The 26,258-nt window shown below is 36.3% G+C and overlaps 1 protein-coding gene across 1 annotated transcript in view; it reads right to left on the bottom strand.

The window, feature by feature from the left end:
• The window catches only part of LOC135200507 (uncharacterized), a 643,009-nt gene that overhangs the window by 476,173 nt on the left and 140,578 nt on the right, over positions 1–26,258 (bottom strand). The window lies entirely within an intron of this gene.

The raw sequence follows: 26,258 nt of genomic DNA, 5'->3' as shown, positions 1-26,258 counted from the left end.
CTTACTAACACTAAATAACCTCATCTGATATCCATCCTTCCCTTTCTAAAACAACCTCATCTAGTAACCACCCCATCCTAAAACAACCCCACCTGATAACCTTCCAATACATTAAAAAAAATCCCATCCGATATCCAATACATCCCTCACCAATCACGCGTGATATCTATCCCATCCTAAAACAACCCCATTTGATATTCACCCTAGACAATAACAATACCCTTTGGTATTCACCCTAGACAATAACAATACCCTCTGGTATTCACCCTAGACAATACATTACCCTCTATATTCGCCCTAGACAATAACAATACTCTCGATATTCACCCTACAATAACAATACCCTCTGATATTCACCCTAGACAATAACAATACCCTCTGATATTCACCCTAGACAATAACAATACTCTCTGATATTCACCCTAGACAATAACAATACCCTCTGATATTCACCCTAGACAATAACAATACCCTCTGATATTCACCCTAGACAATAACAATACTCTCTGATATTCACCCTAGACAATAACAATACCCTCTGATATTCACCCTAGACAATAACAATACCCTCTGATATTCACCCTAGACAATAACAATACCCTCTGATATTCACCCTAGACAATAACAATACCCTCTGATATTCACCCTAGACAATAACAATACCCTCTGATATTCACCCTAGACAATAACAATACCATCTGATATTCACCCTATACAATAACAATACCATCTGACATCGTATAACATAGCAATTTCCGACTGTCCACCTAAGACAGGCGCAAGAAGTGCATTCGATCACTGACAGTATTCGTTAGCTTCGAGTAAGTGTAAATTTGTCCTGACTGCAACAAACAAATCAAATTGCTACGCCAGGATATTTGTTGCATCGCTAATGGTGATGGACGTATTCCCAAAAGACTTCGTGTCGTTTTTCAGTTTCTCCGAAGATTTGTTTGCCATTTTGTCGACGCCAGACACCAGAGTCGAGAATAATTGTTTGTCTCCTCTTGGCACAGCGTGTGGGGATGTGTGTGTGTGTATTGGTGTGGGTGTGTCTGTACGTAAGTGTGTTTAAAAAATCACAGTAGATGCACGTGACTTCATTAAATAAGCGAATATCACAGGAAAATGTTAGTCAGAAATCCAAGCGATTTCGTCTTTACTAAGACATTGTCAAGGACAATATCTTAGTAAAGACGAAAGCGCTTGGATTGCTGACTTATATTTTCCTGTAGTATTTGCTTACGTATGTGTGTGAATGTGCGTGCGTTAAGGAGATGGAGGGATAAGACAAATGAATTTGAGTTTAATTGGATTAAGAGCTATTCGCGAGAATTTCCTTATTGAATTATAGATTGTTTGTGTGACTAGGCTAACCTAGTATAGAGTGCGTGTTAATTAACTTTCTCTTGAAATGTATGTATTACTGAGAGGATTTTCTAACCATGTCATTCTCAATTAAATCAGTCTTTAAGAACCAAAGGTGTTTCTACAATGGATTATAAAACTGCGATCGAAAGCTGCCTCGAAAGCAAAGAACGAAATTTGGTATAATATCCTGCCATAACTATATAACAACAAACGTTATAAATAAATACAACCATTCGTTTTATATACCAGTTTATTTTAAGAGAGACACTAATCTTCCTAAAAATGATGAAAAGGTAAAGAGTTATGAAACAAAAATAGAAATACATAAAATACAAAATGGAGGATCTCCAAGTTCAAAATAAAAGTGAGTTAACAATTTCACCTCACCTCCACTAAATTTAATTTTCAGCTTCACTCTCAGATGAATTTTCATCACTTTCGTTTATCTAATAAAAAAAAAACTTTCTCTACATATATATATATATCGTCTGAATTTATTATTATATTTCTTCATTATTCATCGTTTTCCCAACAAAATATTTTCGAGTATTTCTCATTGCTTATCGTTTCCCAAATAATAAATCTAGCGCTTTGAGGAAAAATAGAGTAAAGAAAATGTTGGCAACGTCCAGAAAATTTTCATTGCCTTCGATGCAACACACCTCAGGTGACTAAACTTCCAAAGGTCAGAAGTTAAACTGATTAGAGAATCAAAAGTTGGGGAAAAATGGCAGTCACAGGTTTATATTGGACGGCAGGAGGAAGGAACGCTCAATAGGTGTGTGCCAGAGTCTTAGTATGATACATACGTTATCAATTTTTTTCGTTTGTATGGTGTTTTTACGTTGCATGGAACCAGTGGTTATTCAGCAACGGGACCAACGGCTTGACGTGACTTCCGAACCACGTCGAGAGTGAACTTCTATCACCAGAAATACACATCTCTCACTCCTCAATGGAATGGCCGAGAATCGAACCCGCGACCACCAAGGTGAGAAGCAAACACCAAACCAACCATGCCACTGAAGCTCTCATACGTTATAAATAAATTTATAGTTTCGTTAAGGGTGAAACTTACTCATGAATCTTCGTATACAACTGATTATACACAAGTAATTGCATTTTTATATTTTGATATCAAGCCATTTCCTCTAATAGGGGATGATGGGTCCAGGCTGAACAAAACTAAAACAGACGCAGCCACCTTTCAATTCATGAGCGAATCCCTGTGCAATCAAATTTACACACCATACACATCTATATACACACAACCACACGCGTTAGATGCTTAAACAACCTCTGTACAATTGTTTATCGCTGAACATTTTGTTTCTGTTTTCCTTCTCTCGTCCTTTCTTGCTCTTGCTGGGTCTTGAGTAAACTTATGTTTTGAATCTTGTTACTTCTGCCCTTTTAGTATGTCCTGTTCCTATTCCCCCTTTTTTCATGTTTAGGTTATGTCCTGTTCCGATTCCCCCTTTTTTCATGTCTTATAATTTGCGTATGCATCGATGTTTCAATGTGACGTTTTGTGAGATGGTGACTTTTTTGTCTTTTAATCATTGCAGTCTTGAAAACGCGACGAAAGCAACTATCGTGATACGTCAGCATAATAAACTAATTGTAACAATGGTAACTTTTCCTTTCGCCTTCGAGATTACACACACACACACACACCTTATCCCAACAGAAGGAGCGACTCCAAAGGGTGTTATCCTTCAGAAAACCTTTTGGAATGAAACTTTGCTCTGTAAGCAACCCATCACAGTTGATTAGTCACCAACTACACGGCTAACTGCATGGGTAAACAAGAGCCCACAGTACCGTTCTAAATTATGACAAACGCATCAAGAATAAATATGAAATTATTACCAAACCTGACAGCGATTATAAAGTAACTGTTATTGATAATTAGTAATTAGGAATAACAATCATTTCCGTCAAGAGCTTTCGCTTGTAATAAGCGTAAGAATTCTTTCGTTTTGCAGTTGCTTGCTGCTCTTACAACTTCCATTTGTCGCTGGGATATTTTAAGAATGTGGAAGACATTTATACAAATATACTTAACTTAGCCTTGAACTTTCAGATTTATTATCTATTCGGTGCAGTAACAAAAACCCCCAAAGAAAATAAGTAAGTTATGAAAAAATAAGCTGAAAACAATCAATTCCATATCACTCTAATACGTAAAAACTTTTATCTTCAAGAATGCAGATAAGCCCATAAGATCGGAAAACAAAAATAAAGAAATTTACATATTAAAGATAATTTAAACTTGAACAAAACCTCGTTATGCAGTTTCTGGGCCTTCCAAAATTATAAAGCTGACCATTTTGGGAAGAATCTTCTGATCCCCGCGATTTAAACCCCCATACAAGCTAAAAGCGAGCTAAAAACAAAAACACAGCCTCTGTATGGCATCCACCTCCAATTCCCTTCCTCCGCCCATCCCACCCCCCCTCCCCCAACCCCCAAAACCCCGACAACAAGCTCACCAAATACCAGGACTCTTAACGCAACATACCACGAGTTCTTTGAGAGGTCAAGCGAGGTCTATGGAATGTTAATAGGTTTATGCGCTTCCTCGTTTATCCCAACAAACCCCCCCCCCCCCCCCCCTCACCTCCTCCCCAGACACCCCTTAATGCCACGAGATTCTGGTTAATGCGTGTATACAGGCCGAGAAATGTGGGCGGCTGATTCCATCATGAGAAGGATAATTACGAGGGAAAGATTTATTAGCGTGGGCGTGAGACAGGCGCATATGTTTCATTCTTCCTCGTTTCTATTTTTGTGGCACAATGGTATCTATTATGAGAGAGAGAGAGAGAGAGAGAGAGATACAAACGACATCTCTCATTAAGAATGTCACGCAAATGTTGCTGTATCTTTAATAGTCAAGATAATAAAAGTGGCATGGCCCTTCGGCCAATTATAATTCAAAAGGGATTTTTCAGTCTTCCAGGGAAGTGAGTTCTTTCTTTCGTATTCCTTGTATTGTTCACGATGCAACGTTGTTCTGGAGGGTAAGTCTCAGCACAAGTGAGTGCAAGTTTCCACCTGTCCATTTATTTAAAGAATATGCTTCTCATGGAAAAAACAGAGCAAAAACCGTAAATCAAGGGAAAAGTAACTGAAGTTAAATCACAAAAGTGTATATATATATATATATATATATATATATATATATATATATATATATATATGTGTGTGTGTGTGTGTGTGTGTGTGTGTGTATGTATGTATGAGTGTGTGTGTGTGTGTATGTGTGTGTGTGTGTGTATGTGTGTGTGTGTAAACCAAAGGGAATTATAAACAAATACATCTGTACATGTCAAGATTCCAATCTGTGCCCCTTGGGTTGTGATAGATATTATAATGACATATCCATTCAGGTATCAGGAGAGCTGAAAGTTAATTTCGAATATGACGTTCATATCCCTGTCAGATCCAGGTTCTGTAGCTAAAATCGTAATCAACCCATCTCCGCCAAGATGGCCGAGGGATGCTTTTGTATGATGGTTTTGTAAATAATTCACACGTGATACTAACGAGTATTAAGTCATAGTATCCCTTAGTGTCGAACTTACTTTTGGGAATAATCCAGGATTCGACCCTGAGCCATTTGGTTTTTGACACAGAGATTACAGTGACATATCCATTCGGCTATCGTGAGAGGCATAACATCATTTTGACTGCTGTACACGTTACTGTCGAATATTTTATTATATTTATATCTTAAACATACTCAACAAATCACCTTCCACCCTTAGAAGGAGTTCCCAAAGGGAATAAACCTTCACGCTTACCACAGCTGCTTTAGGGGTGAGGCTAAATCCTCTTGCCCCATGGATTTCCTAGGGTCTTATATGCCTTAGCGTGTGGACTTCCATGGTGGTCACCCGTTTTTCATCTAAAAAGTAATTTTTATAAATATTTCAATTTTTGCACAATATTTTTGAGTTTTCCCTTTTTTGATGGATGATTTTTGTTTCAAAAATCATTTAGAAAGTTTTACATGATTTTTCCTTTGCTAGAGTAACAATATCAATGACGATCAACACTTTCTGCAGGCATAAAGTTACACGAAAACAAAACTTTAAGATATTCCTCTATTGCTAAGAAGTATTAAAATCTGCTAATACTGCCAACATTCATTCACAAACTTTCTCTTTTTGGTTGTCTGTGATTTTTTAATATGTATTTATTTGTTTTCATAGAATGAATACACGTCAGTACGTGTGTCCATCACGGGTCTGTCTATCTGTCCATATATGCGACTATTCTTCCTCTTCCCAGATGATAAAACAACACCTACTAGCTTGAAAGCACTCTTTCGTAACGCGTGGAACCTGAATTTCTCCATAACAATGAGCCAATGATTCGTAGCAACCCTCTAGTAAGTCTATTACCTGCACACTAACGATTTTTCTCGGGACCTTTTTACACAGGACAATTCTTAAGGGAATATGACCCTAACATTGATTTCTTTGCGGCCATAACCCCGACTATTCTCGTTACGCTCAAACTTCACGAAGTTCGGAAAGAGATAAAAGAAGTTCTTCACATGTGGTATCTGGTAAAACAGGTAGGAAGATGTTTGAAAATTCCATTTGAAAACATAAAGGTGTCAAGATATAAAGTGGAGGATTAGTAACCTCACCCCTCCAGGCTTAACGATACACCAACCACTTCTCAAGGGGGTAAAAGATGTGCTGAAAAATTTACATATATGCACATGAACACACACGTGCATTTATGTCTATATATTATATATACACATATATGTCTGTATATATTATATATATATATATATATATATATATATATATATATATATATGTATATATATATATATATAATATATATATATATATATATATATATATATTATATATATACATACACAAAAATAGGGTTTCACCAGGATCTGACAAAATCCGTTAGCCCAAAGACAGGCAGACACACACATACACACACTGACACACTGACGGGCAAAGATAACAACACACTTTCCTCAAATTTCTTTGGCGGAGATAACAAAAATAATCTGTAAATCACGATGTTTTTACTAAACGCGAATGAGAATGAGCCTACAGTGTACTTTCAAAAGTAAAACAAAACTGCAGACTACTTATGTAATGTTAGTTCATTCCCCTCACAGGGAGAGGCTTCAGAAAAAATAGTCACTGCCACATTCATACTCTTGACTGCTCATGTGACACATAAACACATAAACGCGCACTTATTAGCGATATCTCTGAGAAAACGTCCCCCCCTCCCCCTACCCCCTAACGCGGGAGATTTCGGAAAGTTGGACCATTAAAAATGCAGCCGCTGAACTGGGACGCTCTCTCGGCCACCTGACCTTTTATAATTGACGCCGAACCCAGAGACGATATCTCTTATACACGACTCCCCAAGGACATGGCGCCGACAGACCTGGTGCAGAATTAATGGGGGAGACGAGGACTCCTCTCGCTTCGGGAACAGATACACAAACGCAGATTGGTCGTGAAACAAACGTTTGAGCATGTGAGCATCATGTCGTAAAGGATTCCACATATACAAAGAATTATAAGGGCTAAATCATAGACGATTCTTGTATACCAGCAAATATTCAATTAATGTGTTCTAAATAAAGGTATAAGCCACGAAGGAAAGTGAAACACTGGAGTAGCTACAAGATCTTTCGATTCAACGTATAATAAATTAATATTAAGATCATTACAATTCGAACAGACATACAATTATACAAACATTGCAAACATATATATACATATGTGTACATATGTATATATGTACACAAACACGTGCAGGTAAAATTTTTAACCATTCACACAAACAAGTACAAATCTATTTATTCAAGAAAAATCAAATGGTTAAAGCACAAACTTTATAATTATAAACTACAATGCAAAATAGTTTCTAGGATGAAAAACCCCACAAGCAAGCATCTGTATGCAAAGACCTTTTAAACCATTGTAATAATGACCCAAAAGCGCAATTCGCTGACTTTGTTTTTTAACACAAATCAGATTCCCCCCGACTCACTTTTTTCGCGATAATTCTTCGCCTTGTTAACTTGTCAAACATCCCGGGGAAATAAAAATGATTAGACGATATCTCAATTCGTCAAAAGGATTTGGGGATTTTCGTTTAGTTGACACAAGGAATTATGCGATTCCGAACTACATTTTAACGCAGTCCACGGCAGCAAAGTTTGGGAGCCATTCTGAAATTTGCTAACAACTACACAAGGAGGTTCGTCCACAGTTAAAAGTATAAATGTGGCGGCGATTTTTTTTGGGGGTGGGGGAAGCCCACTCGTTGTAAAAATACAGTTTAATACTAAAAACTGACACCTAATATATTCAAATTTTCTCATCCTAAATAATATAGAACCATAAATGGTTAGCCTGGCATTTCTCACCAAATCCTTCAGGAAGAGGCTGCAAGGTTCATGCCTCTTTATGAAAAAATCAATGATTAAATCATTGATTTTTTCATTAAAAATATCATGATTTTGTTTATTTTTTTAATCTTTTTAATTTGGAAGCAGACCAATTGAAAAATATGGGTTGGAGGTTAATAAAAACTTAAACATAACTGTGCTGCATCTATTTATTTTCATATATAAAAAATTGCAAGTACATACTTTAGGCCAGAACTGGAAAGAAACCTAAAAGATAAATCAAAAATAATTCTGTCATAAAATGTATTTTGAGGAAAAAAGGATTGAAAAAACATCTAACGAATAAAAAACCCAAATAAATAAAAAAAAATCAAATAAAAAATAAAATAAATCACTTATTTTTTATTTTTTTTAAATAAAAAAAATCACCAACCCTGTTATCTATTCCATGTTTGTATAGTTTTAAGATTTCCCCTTATTTCATCCGAGGGTCTTTCCTGAATTACAGGACTTCGTTCTCAAAATGTGAAGCCACATTCAACATGTTAAAGAAACAAAAGCAAGTGAGCCTTGAACCCTTGATAATAGCTGAGGGTGAATTAATCGTTCGCTTAAGGTTAAAAGTGACATTAGTATCACATCAATATGCAAAGGCCCACCTGTTGCCTTTCTTTGCAGATTGTTTGCATGTTCGCAATCTTTCTCGCTCGCGTCGTCTGGCTCTCTTTTCACAATTAGTAATGCAGTTCAGCCTGTCTATTCATCAGTGCATTTATTCTTTCTGTTTCTGTTCCTGCTAATCTCTTTATAAGTTAGGTGTTTTCTTGTTTCTGTCTACTCACTCATCAAGCTGCTCTCTGTCCTTCTGTGGCTATCTATCTATCTATCTATCTATCTATCTATCTATCTATCTATCTTCTATCTATCTATCTATCTATCTATCTGCCACTTGAATTAGTGATCAGGAGGCTTCACATCAAATCTAATAAACGATGTACTACATAACGAGGAAAAACGTTTCTTCAAAATGACCGACTCACGAAATTGAGGGTGTCAAACTAAGCTCTGGAGCACTTCTTTCGGCCATTAAGCGCTTACGACTGCAAAGAGGGAGTTGGAGGGATTGGACACCAAGATGAGGAGATAAAAAAAAAAAAAAAAAAAAAAACAGAGGAGACGAATTATAGACCTAAAGAAGGAACTGGGAGAAAACACAACAGTTGCTCTAAGAAGTAAAAGTCAGAGCGGCTGGACGGCAAGACTGAAAAAGGAAGCGGGAATGGAGGTCTAAAAGGTGAGTGCAGCAAGGGGAAGAGGGGACGCTGCAAAGACCCTTCAGTAATGCCAACAGTGCACCACGTGAGGTGCACTGACGGAACCGGCCCCCTAAGAATAATATTTTTATGTGAGGATGACCGATATTTATCATAGAAATCATAGAAAAAAAAAACATGCCTTTCAGATCGATGAAAGAGACTTTTTTTTTTTTTTAACAGAAAAGGAAGTTTTTGATAGAGAGAAAAAGATAAAACGTTTATTTCATCAGGATTTTTTTCCGAAGTAAAAAAGAAATCTGAAACTTTTCATAATGAGAGGGAGGGGAAACTTTTATCACAACAAGAAAAATACTGGGAAACGTTGTTTTTTATATCATCAAAAACAGAATGAGTGGTTCTGAAAGGAGAACAATTCCAGGACACAAAACGAGAAAGAATGAATGAATTACCAGTTTAGAAACGCGAATGAAGACTTCGGGGAATGAATAGAACCCAGTTCTATTGGTTCTATTCAAAAACAAAGGTTCATCTTACGAAGTAAATTGCTACTTCGATAAAATTCTAAAGAATAATGCCACAGGAAGTCGAAAGCTCATAAGCATTTATGCAGGCTTGAATAATAATCTGAGAAAATGACGACATCACCCACTGACAAGGAGAAACCCAGGTCGGAATGAGTCAGAGCACCAACCTTCAAAAGGAACCGGAAGATCGATAACATACAAAAGCTAAGGATCGATATGACCAGAGAATTTGTGGGTCAGGGTCGAATCTTTCAGAAATCCTTGTATACTGCTCTTGCTACTACTACCACCGTTGCTGCTGCTGCTGCTATTATTATTATTATTTATTATTATTATTATTTATTATTATTATTATTATTATTATTATTATTATTATTATTATTATTATTATTATTATTAAAAGTAATTGCTGCCTCAGCTGCGTTAATTCTATAAAGGCTCTTCTCTACTTTTCTAATTACTGTTTTCTCATTGTTGCTGAAACTAGTGAGAAAATAATGAGAAACCAATAATCAGAAAAATAGAGGAGAGCCTTTATAAATTAACGCAGCTGAGGCAGCAGTTACTTTTAATAAAACATGTTTAAAAGAGGGTTTACTTCCAGCATATTATTATTATTAGTTATTATTATTATTATTATTATTATTATATTATACACGGATACCTCGATAAAAAGTTACGGAACGGAAATGGATGAAGAATTCATGAGAAAATTAAACTGCAATACAGCATGCGTAACAAGAATCCATAAACTAACGTGTGATGAACGGGGCATTGCAAAACGTAAAACAAAAGAATAATGGGGTGGCTGTAGTTAAAACTCAGGTATTGATTAAATACCGCAACGTGCTTTATTCAATCTGGGGAGCTCCATGGAAGTCAAGTCATGAAAGTCGGCTTTTTACAGGTGTTATTTCGGTTACTGTTCCGAGCAACTCAGTGGGAGAGTTCCTCTTCTGCCACAGCAATTTCTCTCTCTCTCTCTCATCCCATCCAATAAGCTCGTTCCTAGGGGCTGGCCTACTTTTGATAATAGTAATATTTAATCAAGATTCATTCTAACAAAAGTGAATCCCATGTAATAATGATAACAACATACATTTACTTAAGCAACTAAGTATTGCTAATAACACAGGGGGTATTAGGGGGTATATATATATATATATATAATATATATATATATATATATATATATTATATATCTAATATATATATTATAATATATTTAATATTAATAATAATATATATACTAATATATATAGATATAGATATATATATATATATATATAATATATAAGATATATATAATATATATATATATATATATATATATATATATATATAGAGAGAGAGAGAGAGAGAGAGAGAGAGAGAGAGAGAGAGCTCGAAAGGGTTATGCATATAACTTACTCTATTGAGAGAGAGAGAGAGAGAGAGAGAGAGAGAGAATGACTGCACAATACAAATGCATTCTTCACCAGAAATATCTTCCTTTAACTGGGATCGAGGGTACGAGTGGTTTAGAAAAGGTCAGTTAAATAATCTTCCCCCTAAAAATAACTTTACCTCTGGCAGATCTCATCATGACATTAATGAGAGAGACATTAACAAGTAAATGGATAAGAAAATAGGTAAATGCTTCATATTTATATATAAAGTCCATGATATAAAGTATAAATTTCCGTATCTCCATTGTGCACATACATCATATGGAACGGAACACATATATGCAGATGTGCACACAGCAGTATAGAAATAAATGTTATTTATGTATATAAACATCAAACTTCACTGAAAATGTCGGACGCAGCTTTGGCTTTGGGTCTAGATGAAACCTTCAAGAAGAAGAATCGGAGGTAGTAAAGAAGAAAAAGAAGAAGAAGAAGACACGAGATGGGAAAGATAAGTCACTCACGGCATACACTACGCAGCCCACGTGCAAGAAACCATCATATTAGACGGAGATTAGAGACACAAATACTCTCTCTCTCTCTCTCTCTCTCTCTCTCTCTCTCTCTCTCTCTATATATATTATATAATATATATATATATAAATATATGTGTGTGTTGTGTGTGTGTGGTGTGTGTGTGTGTGTGTGTGTAACGAGATATTAATCTCGTATTTATTTGGTATGCGTGAAACCCCGAGCGGTAGGCAAACTGATACACACAATCTCTCTCTCTCTCTCCATTCTGACAGGTAATCAAAATGAGAGTCAAAGTTATATAAAAAATAAATGTTTATTCAACAATGGAAAGATAAAAATCCAAGTTTCACAGACTAACTAGCTCAGTTAACCCCCCAGTATTTAAAATGTCTTAATCAGTAATTTGTCACACCAATTATCTCTTCTCCCATACGGGACTCTCGGTCCCCCCTAGGACATTCAGTTCCCTTGCCAGAATCGTCTGTTACAAAGAAACAAGAAACACACTCGTTAGCACAGATAAGTTTAAAGACAAAGTTAACAGCTTAAATGAAATATAACATTTTACAAGCAATCGACAAACCACCCCTTTGGCTAAAGTAATTCAACACTTCCCCATTTCCAAGCCAGAATATCACTCACAGTTTAAAAAACACTTTGGCACTCGCCATTGTGGCTCTGCCTTTCTCCCACGGACCTCTCTGCAAGTCTTCCCATAGACTTGGCTAAGGACGCCATTATCAAAGGAAGAGGCGCACATGTACATACAAATGCACACTTCGCCAACACCCCATGTTACTGGCTACAACCAGTTTCTAAAGGCATTTGAACAAGAGCCCATGAACTGACGAACATTGACCCGCTTAACTATGCACTTTTCGTATCACGCCATCCCAGAAATGAATTATCAGCTTCCTCAGGTCGTTGCTTCGGCTCTGTCTCTATGGGAAGTCTGCGCATTCCAAAAAGGTCACAGCACATCACATTGGCATATTAAACATATTATTAATTATAACCCCTTTTATCTCACAGAGCTCGGCCACGCAAAATTGCTAGCTCCCGCCTAGAAACTGGTCAAAAAAACAGCTTATATATATAAGAAAACATTGGCTGGCTCAAAACACAAAAAATAATAACTGCACATCTCTGGCATTATAAAGTAAAGTCTTATCACGCTTCATCTCAAATAACACTAGAATTTTCTCTCATCTTGGATTCTTGAATATCCCTCTTTGTCTGCAACTTCCAGCATTCTGTAGATAGCTGTAGAAAGGCGAACGGCCTCCCTCCCTGTAGAAGACTTCTAACGGCTTTGTAGACAAAAAGCGCTGTAGAACTCTGTAGACTCGTAGAAACTCTTGTAATCACCCTGGATAAACGAGAGCAACATCTCTGCACAGCTGGTGGACGTCTTGCTAGCGTCGGGAAACGACGATTATGGTGTATATGTATGTCTGTCAAGTCATCAGTCAATCAAAAAAAGAATTAACCCCAGACATACTACTTCTATCAAACAATGACCTCAAAAAAGTCAGAAATACTAACTGAACATCTCCCAATTAACTCCATTTAATATGACCACTAAATCATAAGTCATTATCACAACTCGCAAAGGAAAAAAATATCAAGTTCTCCAACTCAATTCTCCAAATTCACACATCAGCACACATGACCCAGAACTCACAGTAACTCCACGGACTTCTGCACTCACATTTCAAACTCGAATGTTCCCACAAGTAAAAAAAAAAGAAAATAAATCACGTAACAAGCCCAGACCCAAAAACAAAAAATTGTTCTCTCAAGCTCTGATATTTGAACAACTCACAAAATCAGTAAAAATCTCCAATGTTTAACAGAAAAAACCCTCCACTGCTCATATAATTAATTTCAATGAGACTTAATGTCAAACTCCCATTTATGTAAATCACAACCCCGATAAATTACATCTCCCGTCCAAAAATAAATGCTATTTAAAGCTAAACCCCAATTACATCTCTCATAAGAAAAGGAAAAAAATAAAAAAAAGATAATCACAAGTAAACTTCCCCATCACAAAACACATAATATATGCATAATATGCATAATCCCACTTCTTCCCCACAAATGACACACGTATAGCTACAGAATTTTTGCCATCACAACTCTCATGAAATGCTATTGTCAACATTTCCAGACATTGCAAAACTCTGAGCCATCACCACTAGAGGAAAGGAATCAGCACACCGGACTCATCACAGCGCTTGTCAGTAGAAAATCCACCTGCAGACACATGTGCTCAAACTGCGGCACAAAAAAAATGTCTAGTCAGACTCGTAAGTTCGGAAACTCATGATTCTCAGGAAAAAAGTTCTAACTGAAATCACGTAAACACATTTCACTTAATTAACTCCAGGATATGACTAAGCTGTTCAAAGACTGTCTCGAAGACGTATCTCTCACATGACACTGCCCAATTATATAAAAAAAATTATCGCCTATTTGGGATAAAAAAAAAACTATGATAAACTTGTAATGCAGCAATTATATGCCTCCAAACATAACACACTTGTGAACATAAAAATGCACAATATCTCCATAGGACCATAATGCAGTAATACCACTCACCTCCAAATAGTCACGAAACCAAAAAGAAAGAACCACAGAACTCTTCTCTAGGTTCGAATAAAATTCAACTCAAAAATCATAACCACAAAAAAGGTCACCCATCAAAGATCAATTCCACCTCCATATTTCACCATATTGATAATAAAACCACTCCGGTGATAAAAATATTTCCTCCATTTAATTAATAATCACACCACCATATTCCCTCTTATTTCTCCAATGACCACGTGTTAATAAAAAAAACCACCACTCCAGGAATAAAAAAATATCCACCTCTATTTCGGGAAATAAAAAAAGAATTACCTCTATTTCACCAATAACTCCATGTGAAATAAAACAAGGCTCCAAAAAATATTAAATCTCCAAGCAGGATAATCAAAAAATTAAATCCCATCTCCAAAAAAAATTTGCACTCAAAGCATCCAGCAGACCCACTCACAAATATTGCCCCATATATCTCCTCAAAAATGTGTCTCCATTTGCAACAAAGATGGCTGCAAAATAATTGAACTAAACATAGCTCTCACCACCATAGGCAAATATCAAATGGCCTAAATATATCTCCAATATATATTATATCTCAAATTATAACTCAAAAATAATATACCTCCAATTCTCCAGAGAATAACTCAATGTTATAGTCAAAAACTATAAACTCTCTCCTTAGCATAACTGCTGAAAAAGGGCAAAAACTCGGCAAATAAAATTGTCTAGGAAATTCTAGAAAAAATCACCTATGTGCCGCAACTCATTATAACAAAACTCCAAATTCAAAGTGTCTAAGCCAAGACTTCCCCATATGCACTACGACATAGGCCACTATATAACATATAAGTATATATATAATATATAGGTATATCAATATAGATTTAGATATATAACAATTGAAAAACCTCTCTCTCTCTCCCTTTGTACATATATGTACATATGTATGTAAATATATCGGTATATGTGTATGTACATATGTATGCGTATACACATAGATAAAGATACAGATTTATTTATTTGTACATCAATCAAAAACCTCTCTCTCTCTCTCTCTCTCTCTCTCTCTCTCTGCTCCATCCTCTCTCTCTCCTTCTCTCTTGCTTCTCGTCGCCTCTCCTCTCCTCTCTCTCTCTCTCTCTCGTCTCATCTCCCTCTCTCATCTCCTCTGACTCTCATCACTCCGTCGACTCTGAGTCAGCAATGTCTCTCAAAACAGATCAGAGACATGTGACATCTTTGTCTTCCGCTTATTGTTTCGATTAACCCTCTCTCTCTCTCTCTCTCTCTCATTTCCATTAGCCGATGGCTTAAACTATCACAAATATCGCAAACGCCTTATTGCACTCGTTCAAAATTCCTTTAATTTCATTATGTGTATAGATTAATACATTTTATATGTTTGTATATATATATATATATATATATATATATATATATATAGTATATATATAAATATATGTATGTATATATATAATATATATATATATATATATATATATATATATATTGAAACATAGACTGTTAGATATAGATAAATATTACTTTATGCAGATATCATTCATCTGTGATTGAAAAGATTTTTCATATCATCATTTTGTATTTGAAAAAAGTATAATGAAAAATATAATACCTTTCAAAATCAAAGCATATGGTATAAACAATTGAAATTTCTATAGTATTACCAGTGGCAGATGTGCCAATACTATCAACACCAGTTTCGATATTGATATAAAAAAAGTTATTATAAAATAACATCTTTATTTATATTTATATGTATACGTATGTATATACATACATACATATATATATATATCATATATATATATATATATATATATATATATATATATATATATATATATATATATATACTTACGAAGGACTAGAAGAGTGCCCACTTTCTGTCATCACTTTCTCTAAAGGGCAGAAGTATATAATGAGAGAGAGAGAGAGAGAGAGAGAGAGAGAGAGAGAGAGAGAGAGAGAGAGAGAGAGAGAGAGAGAGAGATAACGGAAACAGAAACGTAACGTTATAAAATTACAGCATAAATCAGCGAGGATAATTCCGCTGGCTGTCATTTCCATACCACATTTCGACAAACTTTCACACAAACACCTACTTTATGGCTATTACAATTCAGAGGTGAAATCCACTAACAATACAATTTCCCATTTCGCTGCTGGTCTTCAGCAGGGAAAAAGAAATAACCGATGGTAACAAACCTTGCTATATCTCAGGAAAACAGCAATTCCTGTTCCTGTGTTTGCAAGGGTGGAAAATTTCATTTATGAACGAAAGGGCCGAAGATGGGTTGAATGTTTTTCTCTCTTGGCTTTTTGACCAGTTTCAATCTCTCTCTCTCTCTCTCTCTCTCTCTCTCTCTCTCTCTCTCTCTCTCTCTCTCTCTCTCTCTCTCTCTCTCTCTCGTAGTTGTGCTCACAGTGTGAGAGAGTAATCTTGCATATGTTCAATTTATATATACATACTACATACATATATATATATATATTTTTATATATATATATATATAATATATAATATATATATATATATATATATATATATATATATATATATATCTGCCCAGCACCTAAGTCAATTTCTATTGAAGTGAGACCTGGAGGGGCAAAGCATTGATTACTGACGCCTCTGCAGGGAGACCTATGCAAACCTGAGTCCCCCTGTGGAAAATTATCAAGGCTTGAGCGACCTTTGAACTGGGGACCCACAGAGTGGGAGTCACCGACGATCCCACCAAGTTATCAGGACCCCTACATAAGGAGGGTAACCATGAGAATGTACTAGTAAATGAGTGAGATGCTCCGTTACAGTGGTGATAAGTGACTGAATTCCTGGCCACAGTTTATATGGCATTTCTGTATGAAGGAATGGTTCCAAAGGAATCAATTAAGCAAAATTACCGTTCCATTACACAGTGAGAAGAGATTTAGATTAACTAATAAATGCTAACTGGGAATGTATGTATGTATGTATGTAAATATATATAATATATATATATATATATATATATATATATATATATCATACAAACTATCTATTGAGCTTAAATATCTGTAGATATAGTCTCAATAACATCTATAGCTGCTAAAACACGGACGAGTATGATGGGAGTCAAAAATGACCACGCTGACCGTTAGTTAAGGTATGATGGGAGTCTAAAATGACCACACTGGCCGTTAGCTGGACATTACTGAGTAAAGGTTTAAACAGAAGAAACATCATCTACATGCAATTAAGTCAACAAGGTAAACCACCCAACGTTTTCGGGTGGGGGGGGGGGGGGGGGGGTTACCGGGGGGGGGGTTACCTTTACTTGCATGTTCTCAATTATCAGCCGCCAGCCACCAACGGAAGCGACACGAGCCAACCCTTCATCGACCTCTTCTTCCACCACTGTGACTTATTTCGAGCCCTCAGTAGCTTTCATTTGCATGCCATTAACAACTGACTCGTGGCGGAGGATCTGACCGGCCGCTGCATCAATTGGCCGTCCTCTCGCGTTGTTTGTTTATTCAAATGGCGCGTCGCGGCCTCTTGTGCCCGTGCGACAGGCAATCAGGGAAGTGGAGGGCTTATTGCACGTGCGTTGAAGTTCGTAATTACGTGGAATTGCGTCCGAAAGCCAAATGGTGATTGATTGGTCAAGTCCGTCGCGTGTGGCCTTAGGGGAGAACGAAATGTCTAAGGGGAAAGGTTGCGAAAACAACTTCGGAAGTCATTAGCAAAACTCAAACCGAGACTAGTGAACGACAGAAACGCAACTTGACGTACAAAGTTCCTCAACGGAGAATTCAACATAGGTTTTAGCAAAGTACTAAATTAACCCCTTTTTGTGATAGTGTCAAAGTGCTACGCATCACATCCAACGAAGAGAGTACCATTATTAATAATCTTCTTCATAGATTTTTGGTACTATGAACTAACGCCATCTATATTCTTTGGCTTTTGAATAACTGCGCTTTATGACTCCCAAAATAAATGTAAACACAAACTTTGGTTCACCTTAGACAACTGTCAGACTTGCCAATTATTATTTGTTTGTTTGTATGTTGTTTTTACGTTGCATGGAACCAATGGTTATTCAGCAACGGGACCAACGGGTTTACGTGACTTCCGAACCACGTCGAGAGTGAGCTTCTATCATCAATAATACACATCTCTCACACCTCAGTGGAATGCCCGAGAATCGAACTCACGTCCACCGAGGTGGCAGACCAAGACCATACCGATCACGCTACTATTAGGCTTGGTGTTGAGTAGGTCGTATTTTTTTTGCAAATATAAATAGCATAACCTCGCAAGACGACAAATGATATAATGGGAAATACTATAATTCTACAGTTCTGATATGTGCGTGTGTGTGTGTATATATATATATATATATATATATATATATATTATATATATATATATATATATACATAAATAAAATATATATGTGTGTGTATGTGTGTTAACGCGTGCATGCGTTTTCTCATCTCAAGACGTAATCAATGTATATAAATCTCGCTTCTAACAAAGGCCGTATGATGAATTATTCTCTCGCCAACACACGACTAAAAGTATGATTTACAAAACACGTTTGTGGTCCTTTTATCTGCGGAATGGTTTCTCTAGTGAAAAGTAGCGTATATTAATGGTATTCCATCTCTGAATATTTACTGGCCCTCTCGAAACTCGCCGAAGACTTTTTATTTTATTTAGCTATATCTGTTACATGGTTTTCTTCATTGTAATGATATATGATATACCTGACTCACAGACAACACCCATAACACAGACATATACATGTATATATATGTGTTATATATATATATATTTATATATATATATAGATATATATATATAATATATATATATATATACGAGTGAGTACTTTACATTTTGTTTAAGAGTACATATGTTCGTAGTATAAATCAAACTGATTTGCGTTACAGCGTTATACTGAAAGTTTATTCACACGAAAACTGTTTGATGCAATAACGCATATATAGATATTAATTCAATAATAAAAAAAATTCTCTGCACGAACAAGTATCACTGACGTTTTTGCAATTACAATGTTACAGCAGTCTTTTCTTGAAGAAGCTGAATTCTCGAATTAGCACACATGAAAGATTCAGGGGTTCACATGTGATTACGTCACAGTCTGTCACGGACCAGTCATATTTAACCAGGCCTGGGATATGTCACATGCATTTACCATGAGACGCACATATCCAATCACGAACCGCACAACCATCATGAGCCGTTAATTATTCAAGCGACACCGACCGTGACCCTGGTTGAAAGAGAGCTATGATATTTTCATCAACAACTGACCTCGGGTCACAGCCCTTCTTGGGGCGACGCAGGTACAAGACCTACGTTCAATTATTAAAGGAGACTGATTGCTTTTACACGTTCCCCTATTCCGCTCGCGTCATTCGTTATACGGGGAGAGTAAAGAATTATGCTGAGGCGGATGTGAAACGATTGGAAATACTGCTCGGGTGGTATGGGTAAACATCTCAAGAAGTCTGATAATACTAGGCAAGAGGCGCCATAATAGTAGTCACAGTGGTCTGATAATACTGCTAAGATGGTGAGATAGTACTGGCCTTAGTTGTGTGATAATACTATTCAGGTGGCATGGTGATACTTTGCCAGTGGTGTGGCATTACTGCGCAGGTGATGTGGTCATACTTCCTATGTGGTGAGGTAATACTGCACGGGAGATTATGGTAAAATTACCCAGGTGGTGACGTAATACTACACAAGAGGTGATGTAATACTACAGAAAAAGTGAGGCAATAGTCATAAAGAGCTAGCGAGCAATATAACGTAAGATTATGTTGGTTTGAAAGCATCATTCTGCAATTACCAAATACTAAAAAAAAATCACGCAGAAATTTCCAGACAAAACTGAATCAGCATAAAATCCACATTACAGCCTAACATTAACCTTTCTTTGGAATCGTTCCTCTCTAAGAAAAGACCAATGGGAGGAGCAGAGCGTGTGGCCTTAGGAAGCGATTAAAATAATGGACTCTATAGGAGTGGTTAATTAAAATAGTGGGTCCTGAAGAAGAGATGAGTCTTAAAAGCAGAATTTAAAGAAGGGGAGGTTGAAAGTGGGACATACAAAGGTCAAATTTTCATTGTGGTCTTAAAGAGGAGGACGTTAGAAGAGTGGGGACTAAAGAGGAGGACGTTAGAAGAGTGGGGACTAAAGAGGAGGACGTTAGAAGAGTGGGGACTAAAGGGGAGGACGTTAGAAGAGTGGGGACTAAAGGGGAGGACGTTAGAAGAGTGGGGACTAAAGAGGAGGACGTTAGAAGAGTGAGGACTAAAGGGGAGGACGTTAGAAGAGTGGGGACTAAAGAGGAGGACGTTAGAAGAGTGGGGACTAAAGAGGAGGACGTTAGAAGAGTGGGGACTAAAGAGGACGTTAAAAGAGTGGGGTCTAAAAAGGAGGATGTTAGAAGAGTGGGGACTAAAGAGGAGGACGTTAGAAGAGTGGGGACTAAAGTTGGGGAAGCTAAATGTGGGGTTCAAAGCAAGAGGAATTTAAAAGAGGGGGGCCTAATGTTGGGAGTGTAAATGTGTGGCCTAAATAAGTGGGAGAATTTAACAAGTAGGGTTTGAAGAAGTGGTATGTACAAATAAGAGGCTTAATTAAAAAGGGGACTGGCTAAAAGAGTAGGACCTACGAATGTAGCGGGGGAAGGGAGTAAGAGGGGGGAGGGGGGAGAGGAGGGGATGTAAGAGTGGGAAAGAGGATGAGGTTAGCTGAAACAGGAAGGCTTGAAATCTCACCTTTCAAAGTAGAAGGCAATCTCCTAAGTTTGAATGCCCTTTGGTATTTAAAAGATTATTTGGAAATTGCCGATTTAAAAATAACAAGTAGCATACATACAAATAATAGTGGCTACGAAAGCTGAATAAAAATATCGGAGACAATACGACATATGTTGAAAAAGTGACTATCTTTGAAGCTCATATTATAAATACTGAAGGAATAGTTACTCTTTCCAAAAGCATTAAAAAAACATAAATGAAAAGCGATACGTACAATTTCTTCCTTTTTCCACAGATAAACTAGCGCACACTTCGCCTAATGCTCTCATCAAACCGTATCCTCCTAAACTTTACGACCCCTATGGAAGGGAAGATGAGCTATAGCAGCCTACCGTTCTAATGAGAATATATAACTACCTCTAAAACGCCTACAGAATCAGAATGGTACTTAATTTCGGGAATTTCAAATTCAGACATCGAGGTAGGGATGAGCTATAAAAGCATCTGACTTTGAGCCTCCCTCAAAGTAAATTCATGTGAAACACCTTTGTTTGACAAAAAACAATTATCTCTCATGCAATATTTCGCGTTGTAAGGTTAAGCAGGCGAATGCAAAAAGTGTTTAAACAACAAAATGCGCGTAGACTTTTCCAGAGCAATAAACAAGAGGACAATGATCACTCTAAAAAATAAACTAGGAATTTGTTTTTAAATACAGATTCTAAATTTTAACGAATTATCTCTCATCTTCAACTATGAACTCTTAAATAATTTTTCAGATTCATAGCAATGACTAATTTACCATAATGTGTTCTACTTTTAGAACGTAAATGAAAATAGTAGCTTAATACTGTTCAATGAGGTATCCGTGAGGCGGTGCAGGAATCGAATGCCCATTGTGTGTTTAACAATGGTGGAAATGGTTATATAACTGTTACTCGAATTACATCACTGCCACCTCTTATTATCACATTAAGAACGCTAATGGAGTTACTTGCGTAGGTTTCTTGAAGAGCAAGTGTCTACCGATCTTTTCCTTTCTTTTTTTAGTATGAGGCTACTTTTTAGTATCCTGTAAAAGAGAACTATGAGATGGTTATTTGTAAGTCCATCCACACTCTCTCTAGCCGCCCTCACATCTTAAAACCTACTAAGGCTAAAGGGCTGCAAATTGGTACGTTGATCATCCACCCTCCAATCATCAAACATACCAAATTGCAGCTCTCTAGCCTCAGTAGTTTTTATTTTATTCAAGGTTAAAGTTGGCCATGAACGTGTGTCTGACGCTGCTAAAGGTGCCAACAACTCAGTCCACTACCGTGCCGTGGCTAAAAGCTTCATCAGGCACGTCTGTGCGTTTCACATTTCATGGGCTGTGACTGAGAGTTTTATACAACATTAGACGCTGTACAGAAAACTAATGCGCCGAAGAAACTTCGGCGCATTTTTAACTTGCTATTTATGGCATTCAGTATGACACGGGCTTTAAAACCTATGCTGGACTGCTTCGTATCTTACATTATTTATTTGGTATTATTTATAAAATGGTGTTTGTGCAGATGCTTTCTGTCACTTTCCTCCTTCGAGAAACCACTTAAGGAAAACTCATGTTACAAACATCATCACTTACAATTTTTTTATATAACGTTTTATGGTCTTAGGAAGTGGCAATATTCATTATTTTAAGGAGTGGGGGGGTTTAAAGCTATGTAAGTTTTTTTTTTTTCCATAAGAAAAAGTGTAACAAGATTTTTCTCTTGGTGCAACTGTATTATTCCATCAAAAATTGAAACAAGGTGCGCTTGTCCATGGTCGATTAATGCCAGGTTTTAGAGTCATATCAAATAAATAAATAAATAAAATGGGCTTAATAATGATGTCCAATGCAGTTTACAGAATTAACTCAATCACTCACCCAAACTAATTCACTCAATCAAGCAGAAGAATAACTGTATAATACAGATATGCTCTGCAGAGATTTGATAAAAACCAAACGAAACCAAACCAATTCAGCTTTCCGTCCCAAACACTAGAGAACACCTTGAAAAAATAAATAAATAAATAATAGTAAGAGAAAATTTCTTGCCTTGCAGCTCCCTCTAGGCAATTCCGAAAAATTCTTCAAATAATCCGAAGCATCTAATTAGGGAGGAAAGAGACAGTTAAGTTATAGAGGAAAGGAATGGGATGGTAGGAGAAGAAAAAAATGGAACGAGAGGCACACGGAAATATAAAGGATGTGTGCAAACGAGATAATAAATTAATAAAAGAGGATTAAGACGAAGAATTAAGACGGGGGGAAATCTTCGCCATTTTTGGTGGTGATACAATCTCTCTCTCTCTCTCTCTCTCTCTCTCTCTCTCTCTCTCTCTCTCTCTCTCTCTCTCTCTCTCTCTCACGAGATCAGCGATAAGATGAGATTTGGGAGATCAGATGAGATCCTGGCGAAGGGCGGCGATATCGAGGAGGGGAGAAATGGAAGTAATAAAAAAAGGAGGGGAAAATTCATTATAACATTTTTTCTTGAATTTTTTCCAGTGTTAACGAGCTTTAAAGTCCCTCTCGGCTGTCATTACCGCTATTTCTATGACGTTCATATTTCTCACTATTCGGATGTGATAATTCATCTCTAGGAGATGAATAGCACGATGTGAGAGAGAGAGAGAGAGAGAGAGAGAGAGAGAGAGAGAGAGAGAGAGAGAGAGAGAGAGAGAGAGAGAGAGAGAGAGAGAGATTTAAGCTCTTTGTCTCGCGCTGGTAAAAAAATTAAATATATACATGCAGCTTTATATATGTATAATGTAGCGTACATATACGATATATACAGTGCGAAAGTATAATTAAGGTCTGTACGTATGTATGGCATAAATATACAGGTAGATGGATGGATATGTAGATAGATATGCAGACAGACAGAAACTAAGATAGAGACAGACAAATTAAATAAAAAAAACTGTCAGTACCTACACTCATATTTTCCCCAAACAGAGAATAGATATTAAAAGGACTTTAACTCGATCTGTTTATATCAGAGTTACTAATAACACAGAATCATTTTAGCTCCTTTGTATTTTAGTTCGACTCGAACATTCCTAACATAATACCTAGACGAGGACCAGACGAGTTAGCCAAATATATCCAAGGTTAAACATGTACCGTATTACTAGTTCTGGCATAAAACGATTTAATTGAAGACCAGGAATTACAGCGCTTTCTTGTATTACATAAACATCGTCAATGTACCACGAAAGCCGTTGTTACCTGATATTTAATTGTCACTTTTTCAGAGGTCATCGACGTATATATATATATATATATATATATATATATATATATATATATATATATAGATATATATATATATATATATAGATATATATATAGATATATATATATATATATATATATATATATATATATATATATATATATATATATACGTCGATGACCTCTGGAAAAGTGACATATATATATATTATATATATATATTATATATATATATATATATATATATATATTATATATATATATATATACACCATGATATATATATATATAAAATATATTATATATTAGATTATTTTCCGTGATTACGCACTTGAGCTAGACCAGTTTTACTTGCACTGAAGAGGTTCCATTTCTAAGAGTAAATAAATTATTTAAATGCCGCTCGGGTAATCGTGCGTGAATTTATCGACCGAGTTCTCATACGACGCAAGAAAACCTCACAGTTGAAAACATATGATATTTTCATATGCTGTTATTACACGTGTTAAGCCTTAATGCATCTCGGGAAATGCTTATGTGGGAGGGATTTTATATCTGGTATCGGATTACGTTCCAAACCGGCTCCGGAAACAGATTACATACATTAGCACAGATACAGTGCGTTAATGTACATATACACGGAGCTGTCTGCTAATGTTTATAACATCACACACACACACACACAAAGGTATGTATGCATGTGTGTGCATGTATATATCAAGAAAGTTACAAATGCTCAACACACTGATCATCAAACCTGCTATCTATCACTATTACGCTCTTCATTAAAGACGTGATGACGGGCACTGTCAAAATACAGTTATGAACAAACGGTGTCTTGTAAATAAAACCATCAAAAATAATACATCATTTAACCTTCAAATAGTTAGATACCCCTACAGTAGAGAGAAGTGAGGTCCCTGACAAATACGAAGACCCATAAAATTACAAATCTTGGATTGCACTTGAGAGAGAGAGAGAGAGAGAGAGAGAGAGAAATACTAGGATTAGATCTAAATTCGATGCTAATCAGTGTTGCTGGTAAGACCAAAGCAGAGGCTTAAAAGGGCAACCCGTAAAAAAGAAAACAATCAAATTAAATGGTTGGAAAAAAGCAGCTCGTTAAGCTCTTAATAAGAGAAAATCCTCTAAATCCCAAAAGTAAACAGCTCTTCCAATATCTTGTATACCCATTTAATCAGGGTCATATTATCTTTTTTTTTAATAAATGTAAAAGTAATATTCTTACTAAGTTCATTTTTAGCAGACGGCAGTGGAGTACCACAATGTTAATGTATTCATGACAATTTATAATTTATTAGATATAAGACATGAAAATAGATTGCCCAGTGCAAGAAATACATGATCTTCCTGCTCTGTACAATTTACACCATGAATCATGAATTCTACAGTACGTTATTGTAATATATTCACCCACATTACAAAAAGCTAGAGTAATATAATCACCTATGGTACAGTAAGCTACTGTAATTTATTCACCTATGGTACAGTAAGCTACTGCAATAGAGTCACCCATGGCAAAATAAGTTACGGTAACATATTCGCTCATATTGTTTAAGGAAATGTGCTTAGATTATGAACTGGAAAAAAACTAAGTTTAAATCACAAACCTGTAACGCCTAATTGTTACTGCTCGACTCATTTCCAAACTTACGTCATTAAAGGAGTAATGATTTGTTAACTAACATAATCGACGTAAAGAGAAGAACCTAATTACGTTCACTATAAATATGAAATAACCCTCCAAATTCCACCAGGGCCAAGAAAAGTCAAATATTCACACCATAAAAAATAATTTGGAAAAGGGTCAATCAAAATCCATGAGGAGAACAGGTAAAAGCCAAAGGGGGAGCGGGGAGGGAAGGTAACCGATAATGAAAGCCACGAGCGTGAAAAAAAGGAAGGCGCCCAATTTTTAGGCTTGAACAAAAATGCTCAAGTTATAAGGACGCAGCTGGACGGAGGAAACGTCTGGAACCTCTTTGCGTTTGTGTGTGTGTGTGTGTGTGTGTGTGTGTGTTTGAGAGAGAGAGAGAGAGAGAGAGAGAGAGAGAGAGAGA

The sequence above is a fragment of the Macrobrachium nipponense genome, chromosome 27, assembly GCF_015104395.2.
Source record: "Macrobrachium nipponense isolate FS-2020 chromosome 27, ASM1510439v2, whole genome shotgun sequence".
In the NCBI taxonomy this organism is placed as follows: domain Eukaryota; kingdom Metazoa; phylum Arthropoda; class Malacostraca; order Decapoda; family Palaemonidae; genus Macrobrachium; species Macrobrachium nipponense.
Note: the sequence above shows the minus strand (reverse complement) of the source record. Positions and strands in the feature narration are given on the sequence as shown.